The following is an 8,107-nucleotide window of genomic DNA, read 5'->3' on the forward strand; positions in this document are numbered from 1 at the left end:
AATATTTTTAGCGCAACGCAATCTGACTTTCAATAATCCCTACAAAACAATGGCCCTGACTAACATTAACCTATACCTTTCACAAATCACTTACCTCACAAAAATCTTCGTTACTCGAACTACTGCAATACAGTGAGCGCCACTACTGCCAGCTAAATAAAAGATTCAAACTACTGAAGGCACTAACTACTAGTAGGCATAGTTAGCAAATGAAAGATTTTAATAGAGAACAAACATTGTATTTACCTTAATAGTGTTGAAAAACCATAATATACATAGCAGTTCATAATATCCAGTCTTACAAATTTCAAAACTCCGCCATCTCTCTCCCCACATCCACCACTGCTGGCGGCTCACCTCCAACTGCGCAACGCTACGCGCTGTTAACATCCACCTGCCGCTGCCTAACACTACAATGGCAGACAACAATGCAAACTAGCACACAGAGCGCTACGTAACGTTGCCAATAAGAAAACATAAACAGCCTACTTACAAGTTTGTTAAACATCTCCGTAACGCTGTCACGGTTACCAAATAACCTTGTGACGAAACGCGTCGCAATAGAGACGGGTAAAGCAGATGTCAGTGCAACACATGTAAAGCGTTCGGATGTCTCGAATACTGATTAAAACTATAACCAAAGTGTAAAAATTGAGTCATGTGTCCACCTTATTCTTCACAGAAAGGATGTCTTCGAAATCGGATCCTTATTGTGCAAGACTCCTCATTTATGAATAACTACAACAATCTGCGACAATTTTTTTGTGCTTACTGTCGTCAAGCTGTGGTATCCCTGTACAACCTTTACCCCTCAAATTTCTCTATATTACCAAGGTAACTGTTTACGATGTATCATGTCCACTTATGCTTTTATTTAGTCATGATATGCTAAGAAGTTCAAGTCTATACAGCTCGTTGCAGTAACTCTTCAATATGTACACCATCTATCCATGTAACCTTCAGCACTATTCTGTAACACAGCATTTATACAGTTTGTGTATTCTTCTTTCAGTGTACTGTTTATGTCTACATTCGAGATATGAAGCTAGAATTAAGAAAAATAATTTAAAAATAAATCTACCACTATGAGTTTTATTCACTGTCAGCACGTCTGGCGACAGCCCCTCTTCCATGTTCGATTTAATTTGCTTGCGTAACTGTCTGATTGGCTAACTTCAGTGGTAATTTACTCGGAAATGGCGCAGCATATCCAATTTTTTTTCTGAACTGTTATTTCTCAGCGCAACCTACCCTGCAGCACGCTTATAAACTTCTCAGACTGTTTCTGACCACTCTGTATAAACCGAACGTTGTCGTGAAATATGTGTTAGACACTGTTTGTAAACGAAGAGCGGAAGCGGAAAATATTCTTGATACCAAATCTCACATCAGTCGGGAGACTCGGGAATTTATATATCTCTTTTCTTACATTAATTTTTGTATTAAAAAATGAGAAGATATATTCATGGCACAGAATCATGCTTCTGACCTCATCACTGCTAAGAATAGTGAGACAAATTAGAAAATAAATACTTTATAAAGGAAAGTTGTATTATTCTGAAAAACCAATCGACAAACTATCTAACAAAATACAGGTCACCATCAGAAATAGAAACAGTGCAGGAGAAACATCTGACACTACACATATATTGTCAAGCATTCCCTATTTAGGCACAACATCCCAAAAAAATTGCTATCTTTGTTATAACCACCAGTGTTAAAATTCCTTTCTCCACAAACAACAAATTGGTACACCACGTACCTTACACAGTAAACATACACACTCTAATAACGGAACAAAGTGGAGTGTATAAATTACAGTGCAACAGCTGACCTGCATTTTAGATAGGCAAAACAGGAAGAACTTTCCATACGCATTACAGAGAACACATTGATGTCCTTAGACTTAACCACTCTAACAGATTTCACTAGCTAACTTCATGTACCTAAAGAGACGGACTAAGTGACATCTGTAACAGCTGAACTGCCCTCCATACTGAAAACAATGGTACAAAATCTTGATCTCCTGGAGCAATTAAAAATAATCTTATATAAATAAAATGCTTCTGAAAAGTTGCATGAACAAACAGAGTTTTGCAGTCACTTTTTTCAGTAATTTTGAAAGTTTATTTTTTCCTACAGAAACAAGTATTTAATAATGTAACCTTTACATAAAATATAGGCACATTCACCACATTCACAAATATTTGTATCATTAATTACGTATGTGTGAGTAGTAATTTAACACCTTCTAAATAGTATCTGTGTATCTGTAATAATGGAGCATCTTCACGGCCAGAATCCTTTGACTTGTTTCGAATTGTGTTCGAAAATGTGTTATGTCAAAATGTTTCTGCAGATGTGCTGTGTCATAAAAATTCTCCAGAATAAATCACCTACTACTAGAAACAGTAAATTACTTTTCGACTTACCATACTTTTATTTACTTACATTTCACAATGTGGAATTTTCTGATATAAAAATGTGATCTTGCCAGGTTCCGAATTAAACGGAATGTCTAGTTGATGTAGACTGTCGAAGCACTTGACGATGAGGCAGCAGGGCTCTAAATGAATCGTGGATTTTAATAAAATCACAATTTGTGGCTGAATGCAGTTGTTCTTTATTATAATGAAAGTAATACAGTCACGGAAGAGACAATGCAAACAATGGAAAAAATTAAGAAACGGTGTGTCATACCAACAAAATAACTTGTTCTAAACACAAATGAACATATTTTATAAAGTGTCATGAATACAGAGGCACCGTATTTTATTTCAGGCGCACAATTCTTGCGATCATATCTCACAATGTTTGCTGTAAAACGCCCCCTCTTTTTCAGGGAGAACTGACAACGTAGCAATAGGACTCTCTGATGGCAACCGATAAACTCGGGCGGTCTTTCAGGTGAAGTACGGCATGGGACACATCTGTTTTTGAGTACGTTGACATCTTCCTATTCTCCTGTTTCAGAGTCAGAATGTCTAATAGCTACTTGAAATGGATGAGTACGAGACACATTCATCGTGCTGCATATCGAGAATTTTCAAGCTTGCATTGAAAACGGTGTTTGAGCAGCATCTCCAAAATGAAAGAACTTAGTTGTATGCACTGGAATTACATGAAGGGGTTCACAGCTTATGTTCACTCAACAATAGTGTGTTAATCCAGCGGAAGAAAGTTGCATAGTGTTTAGAACTATTGAGGAAATCACTGCACGGCACAAAGACGACGCCGACGCACCTTGTACTATTATATGGTTGAAACATGATATGACACTAGGAATAAGTTTTGGGACGCGCAATAGAGTACCGAGAATATCATACTACTGAAAATCGTTTTTTTTTTAAACATGGGTTTTACAACATTTTCCATTTCAACTCTTCATATGCTCTGTTATATATGCTGTTGTCACTGCTCTTGAATCCGAGGCGAGTTCTGAAGACAATGTAGATACATTTGTAGATCGAGGACTGAAATATTGCTTGTATATTTTCGTGATGCCTGATGCTGGAGAGAGGTTTAGCTATGGAATGGAAAAACGCGGTTTTTCACTTGTAAACTAGTAATCATGCAAAACTGAGTGGAGATTTACATTTGGAATGCAAGGCAACAGAGGATTCGATGACAGCATCGTATTTCAGATGCTCATCGCAGGAACACGAGATAAAAAGGGCCAATTTAGTTTGCGTCGTCTGCGGAATAAGCAAGTGACGTGTTTCTTCTCCTTCGCAGGGATGGAATACGAGCACAAATTGGCTTCATCAAGGCGGGAGCCGGCTGGAGCGTGCGAGCGGTGCAAGAGGGCTGGCATTTCTGGAGCCAAGAAACCTACTGGAGGCAGCATGCCACTTATCTCTCTCTCTTTTTTTTTCTTACAGTATTGCAGTAGGCTCGCTACCTACTCGTTGTGTGGTATTTTACTTAAGGGTTTTCATTCTAGCATTTTTCAACACTGGTTGTGTTGTCACAAAATCTCAACGGATTTCTTGCCGCATTCGCGGCTGTTGCGTGCGACAGGTATAAAACGTAAGAGATTATATAGAGCAAGAAAACCGTGAAAATATTACTGCATGAAAGTGCCGTGGAAAACTTCAAAACGTGCATGTTCACGAACGTTCCGTGTATCGTCCTATGGAGGATATTTTTACATGTGTGGAGGCAGCGGGCATGTGGATGAAAGGACTGGATCGACGGATTAAGTTACCAATAAGGGAATTCTAAGCGTTTGCTTAAAGAAGAAAACAGAAAACTTTTTCAGTCCTCTCTTTAGAGCGTCTCATAAGGGAAATTCCGCACCCCCCCCCCCCCCCAGCCTTCAGTGGGTAGCCTGTCAAAAGGTGAACACCGATCTAGCACAGAGACATGTAGGAGGTGTACTGAACTGTGAAAAAAGAAGCGAAACAGAAACAGTCAACGGTTCAACCTTAAGATGTACATTATCGAGATAATGTGAATCGACACGGCGTCGTGGTTATGTGGTTCAAGAGTTGGACTGCGAAGGGGGAGATCTGTGTTCAAACCTCCCCCATATTTTTTTTTCATGAAGTTATAGTAAACTGCCCACCGGTCTTTGACGTGTCTGTTAGTTGTATTAAAATTTGTGTCTGTGTCGTGGTGCAATATCCGTTTGCATCTGCGATGTGTAAGGAAGGAACCTCCAGATGTAGCTACCTCCTATTTGTTGTACACAAGAACTACATGTTACGAATATTGCGTTCCGTTTTGGAAGCTTTGACGGCAATATAATCTTCCCACATGTCTCATATTGTACTGTATTAGCAATGTATAGTACGATAGTTACCAACACTGGAGAAACGGAACAGACTCGTCAGTGGCTGGACGTAAAGTTCATAAATTTGTGAAAGGGAAAAGGCCGCTTGGGAGATTTCAATGCGGTTCTCTCACTTCGCTAGTCCACGACTGTAAAGAGACAACCACGACGCTGTGGTTCTTCTAATTTTATCGATATTGCCCATCCTGAGCTTGGACCGCTCGCTTTGTGTTCTGCTTTTTTTCCCCACAGTTCTGTACACCGTCCTGTTTTCATGCTTGGTCTGTGTACAGTTTTTGACGTGCTATCCACTGGGACCCTTTATAACTAAATTTAAGTTCTGCGTCATGGAGAGTTTGCCTCGTCAGTGAAATACCTACGAGTCTTGAGATAGAATAAACAAATAACTTAAAGCGCTCACGAAATTGCCAAAAAGTGTCTTGTCACAGAAACAAGATGAATACATCAACAACTGTAAAATAGATCTCTCAATGATATTTTGTAATATTAAATATATAAAAACGAGCTTCAGAAGAATTGGCAAAAGCTGATTATAATGTAAAACTTTTAGCAATTAAGAACACTAGCTCACCTTTTGAGAAGGACTTCGATGGTTGTGGAATGGATGCCGGAGAATCTTGCTCCTACGTTGCTACTATCAATCATGCACTGGCTTCCAGTACACGTTCGTGCTTAAACAGTTCGTGCAACAACATGTTATCAACATCAATTTATATGAATTTAAATAGTATCTAATTGTGGTCATTTCATCTAACCAAGAAGTTATTTAATTAGCAAGAAATAGTTTCTAGTACCCGATGGAATCACAATCTTTCTTGACACGTGCCAACCATACGTACTTGCGGGTGACGTAGTAATATTGTGTTTATCCAACGCGTCAAAAATCACAGCCACAGCAGCACACCTAACACAAGCGAACCACGCTTTGGAAAGCACTAACAGTGTACGTCACCCAGTACGATCTAACGCCGCTTCGGCTATTGTCAGCCGTCGTATCTTGCACTTTACAGATAAAAATACAGGACTCGCTTCACGGAAAACTTCCACGATATCGCTCGGAGGATAATGACTGTTTTCGCCGCAGGAAGTATAAAGTGCATCTGCACAGCGAGTCATAGAACCAGAGTGGTGCTGACCAGCTACTAAATCCAAATACCGTGCAACCATGGGCAAAAATATTATAGAATAAACATTTCCGCGTGGTGATAACTGTGGTCGTCAAATAACTTATCACGTTAGTCGCACCAGTGGTGTGTAAAGCCTGCCTTTATATTGAATTTTCCTGTTTCTAAATGCTGTAATTTGATTAGATGTTGTAGATACTTCTCGAAACCCCTGCATCGTGATTGTGTGGTTACGGTAGTGAACTGCTAACCGGGAGATTCTTGGTCAAATCTCCTATTTACCCAATTTTTTTTCCACAAATTTATGAACTGTCTGTGGCAACAGCCTTGCCGCAGTGCATACACCGGTTCCCGTAAGATCACCGATGTTAAGCGCTGTCGGGGGTGGCCAGCACTTGGATGGATGACCATACAGGAAGCCATGTGCTGTTGCCATTTTTTAAGGTTGCACTCAGCCTCGTGATATTGAGGAGCTAATCGACCGAATAGTAGCGGCTCCGGTCAAAGAAAGTCATAACGACCGGGAGAGCGGAGTGCATACAACACGCCCCTCCTATCCTCATCCTCTACTGAGGATGACACGGCGGTCGGATGATCCCGATGGGCCACTTGTGGCCTAAAGACGGAGTGCTTTTATGAACTGTCGGTCCAGTCACAGGCGTGTCTGATCTCCTTCTGCCGTCTTGGCAATTGTCTACATACCGTAAATCGGTTACAGAACATGTGTCATGCTTTAAATATATTCCCATAGCAAGTAAATGTGGTGAATAGTGAGAGCAGCCGAGATTTCGCATAGACCACTGATAGAAACGAAAACAACAAGTGAACAGATATGATCTATTTTCTACAAAGAAATTCAAGAGTTAAAACTCCCAAAACGGAATGCAAGAATAGTAACATGCGGTGCTTGTGTAGAAGAATTAGGAGGTACGTACGTTAACACCTTGTTATTGCAAACGGACGCTACACCAAAACACAAATACAAATTTGAATACAGCGAACAGACATGTCAATGACTGGATGTATAGTTTATATTTTTCAGAAAAAAATTATTTATACATTGCGCACGAGGGAGATCTGAACACGTATCCCCCCGTACGTCGTCCAACACCGTAATAACATAACCTCAACACCGTTGCTAATCAAATTCGATCAATCTACACATCTTGAGCTTCGACCGGTCACTGTTTCTATTTTGCATTTTTAGCAGTTTTTCCAATTTTCATGCTTGATCTGAGTCAAGCTATTGACGGTCTCTCCTCTGGGCCATCTTACCACTAAATCTGCGGTGGTGCGATTGGGAGATTCACTTGTTAGTGTGATTCTGTTCAAATTAGTGTGAAGTATACTAAAGGCAAACACCGAGATCTACACAAAACGCTTGTTATCCTGAACCTAAAACCAAAGCAAAATAAATTTTTTGAAAATAAGAGTAGAGATGCATTTACGCCATGAAAGTTATTCTTTGAATCACTGTGTTACCTACGTCAGAATGGGACATATGGTCTCCACGCAACAATGATAAACTAGTAGTTAACGGTGACCATTTGTAGCAGGAAACTGTGAGACGAGATATAGAAAAATAAAAGAAACTTTCAGTTCAGTTCAGTTCATTCGCTGACATGTTAACATATCTTTGAAGAGAGAAGCATGAGCAAGAACCCGTTATTCTTCATTCTTGTGTTATTTTAAAGAAAAGCATAGTAAGTATATAAATAATAATTGCACGGTCTTCCACTCAGTAAAGAGATATTCCCACCACCAGACATTAACCAAACAGAGCGAAGATCACAGGACAGTAAATCTTGTGAAATCAATACTTACCAGTATGACGAAGATAGTAAAATTGAGAAGAAATTTGTGAAGGAACTTTGATATGTTGAACATTGAGACAATCCATTACCAGATCTCTTCACCTGCCTTCTGGAGGCATGTGTAAATGGACGAAGACACTTACAGATGACCTTGGGCTGAGACTGAGTTACAAAGCGGACTAATAAGCCTTGACAGATAACGCCAGACTCCCGACATCCAGTGAAGAAGTACGTAGCTACTTAGGTATTCTTTTCCTTCAACAACTTAACAGTGTAGCTGGGTTCACGATCGCCGAAACAGTTTTGACCAGAAACAGTACTCATATTTCGATCTGTGTTCTCCCAGATGTGCTGAATACTATTATGTTCAGTGG

General features: G+C 39.8%; 1 pseudogene; it reads left to right on the forward strand.

Annotated features, from left to right (window-relative positions):
• Window positions 1-6,236: 6,236 nt before the first annotated feature.
• LOC126098165 (5S ribosomal RNA) lies at window positions 6,237-6,354 on the forward strand (annotated as a pseudogene).
• Window positions 6,355-8,107: the final 1,753 nt, after the last annotated feature.

The sequence above is a fragment of the Schistocerca cancellata genome, chromosome 1 (genome assembly GCF_023864275.1).
Source record: "Schistocerca cancellata isolate TAMUIC-IGC-003103 chromosome 1, iqSchCanc2.1, whole genome shotgun sequence".
NCBI classification, from domain to species: domain Eukaryota; kingdom Metazoa; phylum Arthropoda; class Insecta; order Orthoptera; family Acrididae; genus Schistocerca; species Schistocerca cancellata.